This window comes from Ursus maritimus, unplaced genomic scaffold, assembly GCF_017311325.1.
Source record: "Ursus maritimus isolate PB19 unplaced genomic scaffold, ASM1731132v1 scaffold_8, whole genome shotgun sequence".
In the NCBI taxonomy this organism is placed as follows: domain Eukaryota; kingdom Metazoa; phylum Chordata; class Mammalia; order Carnivora; family Ursidae; genus Ursus; species Ursus maritimus.
Window position 1 is genome coordinate 17,230,070 of NW_024426996.1, and position 13,874 is coordinate 17,243,943.

Here is a 13,874-nt window from a genome sequence, read left to right on the forward strand (position 1 = left end):
TAGGCTCCCAGGGCCTTTCCTCGGTGCATGTGAACAAGAAGCAAAAAGAGAGGGGGGCGCCTGGGTGGCACAGCGGTTAAGCGTCTGCCTTCGGCTCAGGGCGTGATCCCGGCGTTCTGGGATCGAGCCCCACATCAGGCTCCTCCGCTATGAGCCTGCTTCTTCCTCTCCCACTCCCCCTGCTTGTGTTCCCTCTCTCACTGGCTGTCTCTATCTCTGACGAATAAATAAATAAAATATTAAAAAAAAAAAAAAAGGATTGGTTAGTTTGAGTCCATTCAGTGGTCCCTGGGCATAGCAGCCGTCCCTAGCTGTCTGGTGCCTGGCCCGGGGTGATTAGGGCCAGTGGATAGAAGATAGTGGAGTGGGAGAGGGTGTGTACGGGATCTGGAGTGATTGGTTTGCACATGAAAAGCTTGTCATTTACCATCTCTAGGAAGTGGCTAAGCCCGGGAGGGGCAGCCTCTCCGTGGTCAGCAAGGCCCAGATAGCATAGCATCAAATACAGAAACTAGAAAATGTGGTTATTACACATGTCAACGTTTGTCCCAGTTTTTACTGTTCTTATTCAAGCTGAAGAACAACAGCCTTCATACTGATGTGTCCTATAAAATATACAATCTTACCTTTAATTTGCCTATATCGGAAACATACTTTCTCATCACTAAATACCACACATGTATCCCAAATTTGCTTTATTTTAATGTGTTGACCTCTTAGCTACTCACTGCTGCGTAACAAGTTACTCCAAAACTAGTGATCGAAAACCACAAACACTTACTATTTCACGGTGTGTGTGGTCAGGAATTCGGGTGCAGCTTAGCCAGGCGGTTCTGGATCAGGTTCTCTCACGGCGACAGATTCGAGGTATCAGCCAGGGTCTCAGACTTCTTGAGGCTGAACGGGGCAGAATCTGCTTCCAAGCGCACGCGTGTGGTCGTGGGCAAGTCTGAGTCCCTTGCCACACGGGCCTCTGCACGGAGCTGCCCCAGGACAGAGCGGTTGGCTCCCCGCTGTACAGAGTGACCCGAGGGAGAGCAAGCGAACACACCTGAGAAGCCAGCCTTTTTATAACCTAATCTCAGAGGTGACATCCCATCATTTCCGTCATGTTTTGTCATTAGAAGTGAGTCATTATACTGGGTCCAGCTCATTCCCGAAAGGAGGGAATTCATCGAGGGTACAAATACCAAAAGCAGGACCACTGAGGGTCACCTCCAAGGCCGCATATCACAATTGACAACTATGTTTCAATATAATTGCTTTTCTTTGCGATTCTTTGTATTTTATTTTTTGAATTTAAACACATTAGTCTACGAAGAGGTCCAAGGGCTTCTCTAGCTACACGTAGCGTGACGAGGTTAAGAGTCCCGGCTCTATGCTAGACAGATCTGGATTGAAACCCTGCCTCGCCTCCCAGCCATGTGGTCCCTGAGCAATCCCTTCACCTTTGCCAGCACTGGCGGCTCCAACGGTGAAATGGAGATGATAACAGCCCGTCTCCAGGACCTGCTGTAGGGATTAAATGAGCTCGTGCGTATAAAACATTAACATTCTGCTGGATTGTATTAAGCACCCAGTAAATGGTAGCTTTTATCCATAGAGAAAAGAATGTGCCCGAATTTCACACATACGCACGCTTTTTATTTCACATGGTTACAAAGTCCAGGGATCACGTTTATTAATGGTTGGGGTCCACTCTTTCCCCCTGTTGTATACCTTAAATATCTTGAGGAATAGAGATGATGAAACCCAATGTGTCTGTGCCTGTCTCCTCACCAAAATGCACCACAAAAATACTAAATATTATTGCAGCCGGAAGAATTAACGCAAACGAGGTCAGCGTAAGAACCAGACGCTGGGCCGAGATCAGCCACGGCGAGGGGACATATAACTCAAGAAATCTCATACAACTGACAGAATCTCAACCCTGGAAATCTGCATTTTCAATCAGTAAGACACCAGCCATGCAGGACACAGGTAAATAGGGAAGATCGACCCCCTTTTAAGCTTTCCAAGCAGTGTCCCTTCCTGCCAAATCAGTTCAAAAAGGAGGAGGCAGCGAAGGGACCAGGGCTACCCTGTTATCATTTTGTGATTCCTTTATGATTCTTCTAACAGAGCGGCTGCATTGTTTAGGAATCCATTAACAGTTCAGAAAGAAAGTGGAAAACTGAGAGTCGGGAATGGCTTTCTGCCTACACCTGTTTGTTCCCGCGTGTCTGGAAATCAGAAAGATGGGATTCGCAAGAGCAGGGCTCGCTTCCTGACCTCGAGCCTGGACACAGGTAGAAATTGCTGGTTCGGCTCCACTAGAGAAAGCCTCTGTTCCAGCTGGCGTCTGTCGCCCGGTGTGGCCATGACTCACAGCACACACAGGGAAATGGTATCAAAGAGGGGCAGCACCTGTCACTGTGAAGAAGTAAGCAAGTTCACATGTTAGTTTTGATTTCCCAGCAACCACGCAGGGAAACCGAAACACTTTGTTCCCCTCCACTCCCCACCCCTTCCCTGCAAGTTCGCTCCCAGTTCCCAGCCACAGTTTTTCAAAACCTGGTGTACCAGAGAATTGGATTTGAAATACCTTGATTAGTACCAGAATTAGAATTAAGTCCCACAGGCAAAGGGTACATGGGCTCTCTCGGTGTTGTTTGTTACCACTGCATGTGAATCTACAGTTTTCTCAAAATAAAAAGTGCAATTTTAAACATCAGGCTTCTCAGAATGACCTACAACAGGAAGAAAGAAATAGCAACCCCACTCACTCCTCCAAAAAAAAAAAAAAAAGCCCCATTCTGCCAAGTTTTTTCTTGTGATTGAGTTTCAGTCTCAGAGCATTGTGGTCTGAGAATATGCAGGGAATAATCTCAGTCTTTTGGTATTGGTTGAGACCTGTTTTGTGACCCAGTATATGGTATATTCTGGAGAAAGTTCCACGTGCGTTTGAAAAGAATGAGTATTCTGTTGTTTTAGGGTGGAATGTTCTGTATGTATCTATGAGGTCCATCTGGTCCAGTGTGTCATTCAAAACTCTTGTTTCTTTGTTGATTTTCTGCTTAGATGATCTGTCTATTGCTGAGAGTGGAGTGTTGAGGTTGCCTACTATTAACATATTATTAGCTACATGCCTTTTTATTTTGGTTAATAGTTGGCTTATGTAGTTGGCTGCTCCGGTGTTGGGGGCATAGATATTTATAATTGTTACAGCCTCTTGTTGGATACACCCTTTAAAAATAATATAGTGTCCTTCTGTATCTCTAACTACAGTCCTTAACTTAAAATCTCATCTGTCTGATATGAGAATTGCTACCCCAGCTTTCTTTTGAAGTCCGTTGGCAGGAAAAATGGTTCTCCACCCCTTACTTTCAGTCTGGATGTATCTTTAGGTTCAAAGTGAGTCTCTTGCAGACAGTATATGGATGGGTCATGTCTTTTTATCTAATCTGCAACCCTGTGGTATTTTATGGGAGCATTTAGGCGATTCACATTGAGAGTGATTATTGAGAGACATGATTTTAATGATGTTATGTTGCCTGTGAAGTCTGTTTCTATAGATTGTAAATTTCTGTTCTGTATCACTCTTGGGGCCTTTTTACTTTTATAGAACCCCCCCCCCCTTAATAGCTCATGTAGGGCTGTCTTGGTGGTCACAAATTCCTTTAGTTTCTGCCGGTCTTGGAAGCTCCTTGTCTCTCCATCCATTCTGAATGACAGCCTTGCTGGACACAGTATCCTTGGCTGCGTGCTTTCTCACTTAGTGCTCTGAATATGTCTTGCCAGCCCTTTCTGGCTTGCCAGGTCTCTGTGGACAGGTCTGACGTTATTCTGATGTTCCTCTCTCTGTACATAAGAAATCTCTTCACCCTGGCTGCTTTCAAGATTGTTTCCTTGGATCTAAGATTTGCAAATTGTACTATTATATGACGTGGTGTCGGTCTGTTCTCATTGATTTTGGGAAGGGTCCTCTCTGCCTCTGAGACATGAATGCTTGTTTCCTTCCCCAGAGTAGGGAAGTTCTCAGCTACAATTTGCTCAAATATCTCTTCTAGATCTCTCTCTTTCTCCACCCCCTCGGGGATGCTGATGATTCTGACATTTGGAACATTTCATTGAGTCAGTAATCTACCATAGCTTTTTTCATGAAGATGGAGTTTTTTCCCCCACGTTATCTCTCTTTCCTTCTTTTCTATCATCTCATCCTCTAACTCACTAGTTCGTCCTTCTGCCTCGTTTACCCTGGCCGTCAGAGCATCCAGTTTAGACCGTATCTCATTCATAGCATTTTTAAGTTCCGCCGGATTAGATCTTGTTTCTGCCCTTAGAGGTTCTATATTGTCAATAATATTTTTCTCAAGCCTAGATATCGACTTCATACTTGTTACTCTGAAGTCCATTTCTGACATCTTGGTTATATCCATATCCATTAGTTCTGAGGCAGAGGGCGCAGCCTCTGTTTCTTTCCTTTGTTGGGGGTTCCTCCTCTGTGTCATTCTGATGAGGAGAGGTTGCGGGGATGCAGAGAGCCCAAATTATTGACCAGGACCCAAGCAAGATGTACCTGTTTTATAGGGACCTTAGGGATGTGGGCTTCTTGTTGTTTCAGCCTGCCTTCTGGGGGAGGGGTCTGCTGCCCACAGGGTTGCCCTGCCCCCTGTGGGGGGGGGATGCACACAGTGAGAACCGGTTTTGGGGGGCTTTTGTTCTCTGGTGGCTTTCCCTGACAGTTTTCTGTGACTTTTCTGAGAGTCAGAGCAGCAATGGCCATATCCTAGCCTCTGTCTCAGAACAGAGAGATCGCAGTCCGCTCTCCACTGAGCTCTCCAGGCCACACGGACTCTGTTTCTGTCGGTGCTGCTAAAACCCCTCAGCGTCCCAGGTTGTGCGCCCCCCAGCCCTCGCTTCCAGGGCTGGCCCGTCTCTGTCCTTTGTGCTTCTAACACCGCCAGCCGCCTCCGGTTCCCGCGCATGCACCCGAGTTCAAGGTTTCAGTCCGGTGCAGCGTCCTAAAGACCTTTCCCCGTGGCTACCAGTCCACGAGTCCAGCCCGCTCCCCAGTGCAGGTGGCTACTGCTTCCCCGCGCCCGAGCGGTGGCTCCCTCCCCCTTCCGTTTATCTTCCGATATCTGTGCGCGGATTCACGGCTCCCCGGTTCGTACCTCGGGACCCAGCACCGAGATGTTCTGTTTGTAGAGATCCAGACAGATCTTCTTACGTCTCAGGCAGATTTTGTGGGTGTTCAGGATGGTCTGGTAGATATCCAGCTCGACTCAGGGGACTGGTTGAAATAGGGTCCCCTACTCCTCAGCCATCTTTCCCCCCTCTCCAAAAGCCCCATTCTGAAAATCAACTTTTTGGTTTTTTATTAGATGAACTTCCTCAATCACACTATTCCCACATAATTGCCATTCTGTGCCTAGTGGAAGGTGGTGCAAGAGAAAATGACACCCGTTCCTTTTTTCTCCTTTCCCCTTACCAAACTAACAAGTTTCTTAATAGCAACTGAAAGAATATTCTGGTAGTATAAACAAGAACTGGTAAGTCATGTTTGCTCCAGAGAGAACAGAGGAGGAGGCGGAGAGAGAGAGGAAGATACGCCTTTCATGATAGATACTTTAGAACTTCGGAATTTTATCTTATGTGTCCATGTTGCCTGGTCCAAAACATGATTCCCCAAATTTTACATGTCCTTTAACTGTCTAGCACAAACACAGCCTTCTCTGTGAGTGCGTCTCGTCCTGCAGTTTGAGTGCACCCGTCTTTCCTGTGTGTTCTGTAGTGCGATGGTTCTCAACCCTGACTGCCTGTTGAAAAAACGGAGAGCTTTTTATTTTTTTTAAAGATTTTATTTATTTATTTGACAGAGATAGAGACAGCCAGCGAGAGAGGGAACACAAGCAGGGGGAGTGGGAGAGGAAGAAGCAGGCTCCCAGCGGAGCAGGGAGCCCGATGCAGGGCTCCATTCCAAGACCCAGGGATCAAGACCTGAGCCAAAGGCAGACACTTAACAGCTGAGCCACCCCAGGCGTCCCAACGGAGAGCTTTTTTAAAAAAAATACCCCTGCTCAGGCCCTTCCCCAGACCGACGAAATGAGTATCTCAGAGGGGAGGAGATCAACAGGGACGTTTAAAAAAAAAAAAAAATTCCCCAGTAGCATTAAATATGGACTCAGGATTAAGAACTTCTGCCCTGGCATTTTACGGTGTCCAGATCCCAGCACGCACCCTGTAAGTAAACACTGAATAAGCGACTACAGAAATAAAAATAAATAAATAAAAAACCACTTTCACATCTTTGATCTCATTTTGTCTGCAAAACCGCCCTGTGAACTCCGCATCATGGCCTCACTGCCCAGAAGAGGAAAGGGAGTGTTGAAACGCCATAAGTCACAAAGGGTCCCTTTGGGCTTTGGGGCTCCATACTTTGACCAGCTCCCCTGAGATTAAAACTAGATTCTCTGCTCCCCACCCATATTCTAGCACAGCACCTCATGCATAGATGGTGTTTGACAGCAAGTGATCAGCACAGCGGGAAGCGTCTCAGTCACCCAGAGCTCCACCCCGCGGCTCGCCCCCCACGCAGGGCTCCCAGATGGTGAGCAAAGGTTCACCTCCCTGTACGCCTAACCGCTTGTTTACCCCTAGACAAATCCCCTCCGCTGCTTGTTCCAAATGCAGATTCCAGGGCCCCGGATTACAGAAGCAGGATCTCTGGAGATGATAGTCGGGAATAACTGTGTGTGTGCGTGCGTGTGTGTGGTAAAATATACATAACATGAAATTCACCATCTTAACCATTTTCAGCTCTACAGCGCAGTGCCATTAAGCTCACATCGCTGTGTCACTGGCATCACTCTCCATCTCCTGGACTTTTTCATCTTCCCAAACTGAACTCTGTACCCATTAAACAAGAACTCCCCAGTCCTTTCTCCCCCAGCCCCTGACAACCACCATTCTTTCCGTCTCTGTGGATTTGACCATATTTGATACCTCATGTAAGTGACATCACCCCGTATTTCTTTTTGTGACTGGTTTATTTCACTTATCTTAATGTCTTCAAGGTTCATCCTTTGTATCATAGGACAAGAGTTCCCTTTTTTTTTTAGATTTATTTATTTATTTTAGAGAGAGAGAGAGAGCATGAGCAGGGGGAGGGGCAGGGGGAGAGAGAGAGAGAGAATCTCAAGCAGATTCCCCACTGAGTGAGCAGCCCAACTCGAGGCTCAATCCCAGGACCCTGAGATTGTGACCTGAACTGAAATTGAGAGTCAGACATTTAACGGACTGTGCCACCCAGGTGCCCCAGGATTTCCTTATTTTTTAAGACTGAAAAATATTTCAGTTTATGTATATGCCTCATTTTTGTATGCATTCATCCATCAAAGGACATCTAGGTTGCTTCCACTTCTTGACTATTGTGAATAATCTACAGTGAACATGGATGTGCAAATATCTCTTTGAGATCCTGTTTTCAGGATTTTTTTTATACATATACATATCCAGAAGTGGAATAGTTGGATCATATGGTAATTCTATTTTTTATTTTTTAAGGCGACTCCATGCTGTTTTCCAGAGTTGCTGCACCAATTTACATTCCCACCAACAGTGTGCAAGGGTTCCGGTTTCTCCACATCCTTGCTATTTTCTATTGTTTTGACATCCTGTTAGATGTGAAGTGACATCTCATTGTGGTTTATGTTTGCGTTTTCCTGATGTTAGTGACGCTGAGCATCTTTTCATGTGTCTGTTGGCCATTTGTATGTCTTCTTTGGAGAAATGTCTATTCGGGTCCTTTGTCCATTTTTGAATTAGGTTGTTTGGCTTTTGTTGTTGAGTTGTAGGAGTTCTTTACATACCCTGGATATGACACCCTCATCAGATATGTGATTTGTAAATATTTTCTCCCAATTCTATGTTGCCTTTTTACTCTATTGATTGTTTCCTTTGCTGCACAGAAGTTTCAAAGTTTGATGTGTTCATATTTGTCTATTTTTATTTTTGTTGCCTGTGCTTTTGGCATCTTATCAAGAAATCATTCCAAATACAGTATTGTAATGTATGGCATGTTTTCTTCTAGGAATTTTTTATGGTTCAGGTCTCACATTTAGGTTTTTAATCCATTTTGAGTTAATTTTTATATATAGTGTAAGGTAAGGGTCCAAGTTCTTTTTTTTTTTTTTTGCAAGTGAATATCCAGGTTTCCCAGCACCAATTATTGAAAAGACTATGCTTTCCCCATTGCGATGTCTTGACGCTCATGTTGAAGATAAGTTAAACCACATTTGTAAGGGTTTATTTCTGAGGTCTCTATTCTGTTCTGCTGGTCTATATATCTGTGTTTATGACAGTTCCATACTGTTTTGATTACTGTAGGTTTGTAATATGTTTTGAAATGAGAAAGTGTAAGGCCTACAGCTTTGTTTTTCTTTTTCAAGATTGTCTTAGCTATTCAGGGTGCTTTGAGATTCCATATGAATTTTAGGATAGATTTTCCTATTTCTGCAAACAAAGAAAAAGTGCCATTGGTATTTTTATAGGGATTACATTGAATCTGTGGATTGGTTTGGGTAGTATTAACATTTTAACAATATTAAGTTTTCTGATCCATGAATGTGAATTTCTTTCCATTTTATTTGTGTCTTTTTAAATTTCTTTCAACAATGTTTTGTAGTTTTCAATGTACAAGTCCTTTGACTCCTTGGTTAAGTTTATTTCTAAGTATTTTATTACTTTTGATGCTATTGTAAATGATATCATTTTCTTAATGTCCTTTTCAGGTTATTCATTGTTAGTGTATAGAAATGCAACTGATTTCTGCATGTTAACTTTGTATCCTGCAACTTTGCTGAATTGGTTTCTCAGATCTAACAGTTTTTGGTGGTGTCTTTACATTTTTCTACACATAAGATCATGTCATCTTAAATGGTGATAATTTTACTTCTTCTTTTCTGATTTGAATGCCTTTTATTTCTTTTTCTTGCCTAATTACTCTGAATCTAGTACTATGTTGAATAGAAGTGGTGAGAATGGGCATCCTTCCCTTGTTCCTGATCTTAAAAAGAAAACTTTCAGTTTTTCACCATTGACTATGATGTTAGCTGTGGGCTTTTCACATATAGCCTTTATTATGGTCAGGTAATTTCCTTCTAACCTTAATTTGTTGAGTAAATGAAAGAGTATTGAATTTTGTCAAATATTTTTCTACATCAGCTGAGGCAGACATGTGGGTTTTTTCCTTCGTTCTGCTAATACGGTATATTACCTTGACTAATTTTTGTAGGTTAAACCATCCTTGCATTTCAGAGATAAATCCCACTTAGTTATCATGTTTAATCTTTTTAATGTGTTATTGAATTCAGTTTGCTAGTATTTGGTTGAAGATTTTTACAGCAATATTCATCAAGGATATTGGTCTGCACTTTTCCTTTAGTATTGTTGTCTGATTTTAATCTCAGAGTAATGTTGGAGTCATAAAATGAATTTGGACAAGTTCCCTTTACTTTAATTTTTGGGAAGATTTTGAAAAAGGCTGGTGTTAATTCTTTAAATATTTGGTAGAATTCTCCAATGAAGCCATTTAGTCCTGAGTTTTTCTTTGTTGGAAGGTTTTTTGTTTTTGTTAAGATTTTTATTATTTATTTATTTGACAGCAAGAGATAGTGAGAGAGGGAACACAAGCAGGGGGAGCTGGAGAGGGAGAAGCAGGCTCCTCGCGGAGCAGGGAGCCAGATGCAGGGCTCATTCCCAGGATGCTGGGATTGTGACCTGAGCCGAAGGCAGACACTTAATGACTGAGCCACCCAGGCGCCCCAGTTGGAAGGTTTTTGATTGCTGATTCTATCCCCTTACTAATAATAGGTCTTTTCATATTTTTTAACTCTTCATGACTCAGTCTTGTTAGGTTGTATATTGGTAGACATTCATCCATTTCTTTTAGGTTATCAAATTTGTTAGCATATAACTGTTGATGGTAGTCTTAGTCTCTTACGATCCTTTGTATTTCTGTGGTTATCAGTTGTAATGTCTCCTCTTTCGTTCTGATTTTTGTTATTTGAGTCCTATTTCTTTTTCTTCTTAGTCTAGTTAAGGGTTTGTCAATTTTATTGATCTTTAAAAAACTCTTAGTTTTGCTGATTTTTTCTATTGTTTTTCTATTCTCTATTTTGTTTATCTCTGCTCTAATCTTGATTATTCCCTCCTTTTGGTAACTTTGGTTTAGTTTGTTCTTTTTCTAGTTCCTTGAAGTGTAAAATTAGGTTGTTGATTTGAGGTCTTTCTTTTTTTTTTTTTTAAATATAGGCATTTTTCACTGTAAAACTTATCTCTTATGTTTTGCTGCATCCCACAAGTTTTCAGTATGTTGTGTTTTATTTTCATTTCTCTCAAAATATTTTCCAATTTCCCTTGTGATTTATTCTTTGACCCATTGGTTCAAGAGCTAACTTCCCAATTTGGGGTTGGGGGGACATTTCTATCCAAATGATTAGAAGACCAGGTGCAAACATGTCAGAGCTCTTCTCTTGCACAGTATAGACTCAGAAGATGCAGGCTGTGAAATGCCCAGTTTGAAGAAGTGTCATCAGAACCAGCTATGGAAACCATGATGCTTATCTCCATGGGAGGCTTTGTGTCTATTTGTGGTTCTGTCCAGACAGAGCTTTGGTTTGTAGTGCAATGACTGTCCCTTGCATAGCACAGATGTATCTGTACCTAAACTTGTCCCCAAGTTCAGAGAGAACTAGCCACAGATAGGGAGATAGTCCATTTGGTCTCCTTATTACTTCCTCTACCTACCCCTTCCTTGGAAACCACTGCTCCCCTTTCTTCTCTCTACTCCCTTCCTTCATTCAAAGGGGGAAGAAAGAGAGGAAATAATATACCATGCACTTAATATGAATTGTCTCATTGAAGCCTCACTAAGTATTACTCTTCCCATTTTATAGTTGAGAAAACTGAGGCTCAGTTAAGTAACGTGTTCAATCACAGTTAAATAAGCAGACAGTAAGAGGAAGTGATTGGACCTCAAAATAGGTGCTTTTGGATCTAACACCCAGACTCTTTCCATTGCAGCTACCTTTCCCATTCATTCAACAAATATCTCCTATGTACTTGCCCTGTGCTAGGATCTCAGGGAGCTACAAAGGAAAACAAGAGATGGCTCCTGGCATCCAAGGAAACACTGCTAGTAGAGAGGACAGATACCAAACCTGTAATTACAAAGATTTTTTTTTAATGTTAAAGTGGTGTAAATATTATGGGGGCACAGAGAAATAGGGATCCTAGGGTATGAATAGAGAGAAATCTCACATTTAGTGCAGGATTTCACTAGGGAAAAAAAAAAAGAGGAGGAAGAAGGACATTGGGACTTTTGAAAAATAAATGCTAGATAGTAAATATTTTAGGCTCTGCAGGCTTCTCTGTTGCAGCCACTCGACCCTGCCACTGTAGCACAGAAGCAGACACAGACAAACATAAACGGATGAACGTGGCTGTGTTCTGATAAAACTTAATTTACAAAAACAAGAAGGCAGATGGATTTTGCCTGGAGGCCATAGATTGCAGACCCCTGAAAAATCAAAGGTCATTAAAGCAGGAAGTAATCAGATTTTCATTCTCTAAAGACCACTCTGGGCAATGTAGTGGAAAGATTATGTCTTCCCTATGCTTCTCCTTGGAGTAGCTCAGAGAAATGTCCACCACGGTGGGCCATAGGCTTTGGATTTTGTAAGACGAGGAGAGTAATGGGTCTGGAAACTTTCATACAACTCTCTCACTCCTTCATTCTATTCATTGTCTCAATTCCATTTCCTTCTATGTACTTTTATCTGCCCCACCTTTTGGGTGTAGATTTGCCAGACTTAGCAAATAAAAATACAGAATATCCAGTTAAATTGAAATTTCAGATAAACAATAAGAATTTTTTTTTATTTTAATGATTTTTTATTATATTATGTTAGTCACCATACAGTACATCCTCGGTTTCCGATGTAAGGCTCGATGATTCATTAGTTGTGTATAACACCCAGTGCACCATGCAATACGTGCCCTCCTTACTACCCATCACCAGCCTATCTCATTCCCCCACCCCCCTCCCCTCTGAAGTCCTCAGTTTGTTTCTCATAGTCCATAGTCTCTCATGTTTCATTCCCCCTTCTGATTACCCCCCCTTTCTTTATCCCTTTCTTCCCCTACCGATCATCCTAGTTCTTATGTTCCATAGATGAGAGAAATCATATGATAGTTGTCTTTCTCTGCTTGACTTATTTCACTTAGCATTATCTCTTCCAGTGCCGTCCATGTTGCAGCAAATGTTGAGAATTCGTTCTTACTGATAGCTGAGTAATATTCCATTGTATATATGGACCACAACTTCTTAATCCAGTCATCTGTTGAAGGGCATCTCGGCTCCTTCCACGATTTAGCTCTTGTGGACATTGCTGCTATGAACATTGGGGTGCATATGGCCCTTCTCTTCACTACGTCTGTATCTTTGGGGTAAATACCCAGCAGTGCAATGGCTGGATCATAGGGTAGCTCAATTTTTAACTTTTTAAGGGACCTCCACACTGTTTTCCAGAGTGGCTGTACCAACTTGCATTCCCACCAACAATGTAGGAGGGATCCCCTTTCTCCACATCCTCTCCAACAATTGTTGTTTCTTGCCTTGTCTATTTTTGCCATTCTAACTGGCGTAAGGTGGTATCTCAGTGTGGTTTTGATTTGAATTTCCTTGATGGCTAATGATTTTGAACATTTTTTCATGTGTCTGTTAGCCATTTGTATGTCTTCATTGGAAAAGTGTCTGTTCATATCTTCTGCCCATTTTTTGATTTGTTTATTTGTTTCTCGTGTATTGAGTTTGAGAAGTTCTTTGTAGATCTTGGATACCAGTCCTTTATCTGTAGTGTCATTTGCAAATATATTCTCCCATTCCGTGGGCTGCCTCTTAGTTTTTCTGACTGTTTCCTTGGCTGTGCAGAAACTTTTAATCTTGATGAAGTCCCATAAATTCATTTTATCTTTTGTTTCTCTTGCCTTTGGGGATGTGTCATGAAAAAGGTTGCTTTGGCCGATGTCGTAGAGGTTGCTGCCTATGTTCTCCTCTAGAATTTTGATGGATTCCTGTCTCACATCGAGGTCTTTCATCCATTTGGAGTTTATTTTTGTGTATGGTGTGAGAGAGTGGTCAAGTTTCATTCTTTTGCATGTAGCTGTCCAATTTTCCCAGCACCATTTATTGAAGAGACTGTCTTTTTCCCACCGGATGTTTTTTCCTGCTTTATCAAATATTAGTTGCCCAAAGAGCCGAGGGTCCATTTCTGGGCTCTCTATTCTGTTCCATTGGTCTATGTGTCTGTTTTTGTGCCAGTACCATGCTGTCTTTGTGATCACAGCTTTGTAGTACAGCTCGAAATCCGGCATTGTGATGCCCCCAGCTTTGTTTTTCCTTTTCAACAGTTCCTTGGAGATTCGGGGCCTTTTCTGTTTCCATACAAATTTAAGGACTATTTGTTCCAGTTCTTTGAAAAATGTCCTCGGTATTTTGATCGGGATAGCATTGAAAGTGTAGATTGCTCTGGGTAGCATGGACATTTTAACTATGTTAATTCTTCCAATCCATGAGCATGGAATATCTTTCCATCTTTTTATGTCTTCCTCAATGTCTTTCAAGAGTGATTTATAGTTTCTAGAATATAGGTCCTTTACGTCTCTGGTTAAGTTAATTCCAAGGTAACGTATGGTTTTTGGTGCTATTGTAAATGGGATGGATTCCCTAATTTCTCTTTCTTCGGTCTCGTTATTCGTGTATAGAAATGCAACTGATTTCTGAGCATTGATTTTGTATCCCGCCACGTTACTGAATTGCTCTATAACTT

At 42.2% G+C, this 13,874-nt stretch overlaps 1 long non-coding RNA gene across 2 annotated transcripts in view; it reads left to right on the forward strand.

Moving 5' to 3' along the window:
• Window positions 1-13,874, forward strand: part of LOC103665370 — a 35,054-nt gene that overhangs the window by 7,369 nt on the left and 13,811 nt on the right. The window contains exon 4 of one of the 2 annotated variants that reach the window (XR_005833549.1): window positions 1,816-2,288. The exons of the other annotated variant lie outside the window; for it this stretch is intronic. This is a non-coding gene — a long non-coding RNA (uncharacterized LOC103665370). The remainder of the gene's footprint in view (window positions 1-1,815; window positions 2,289-13,874) is intronic. 2 annotated transcript variants of the gene reach the window in all.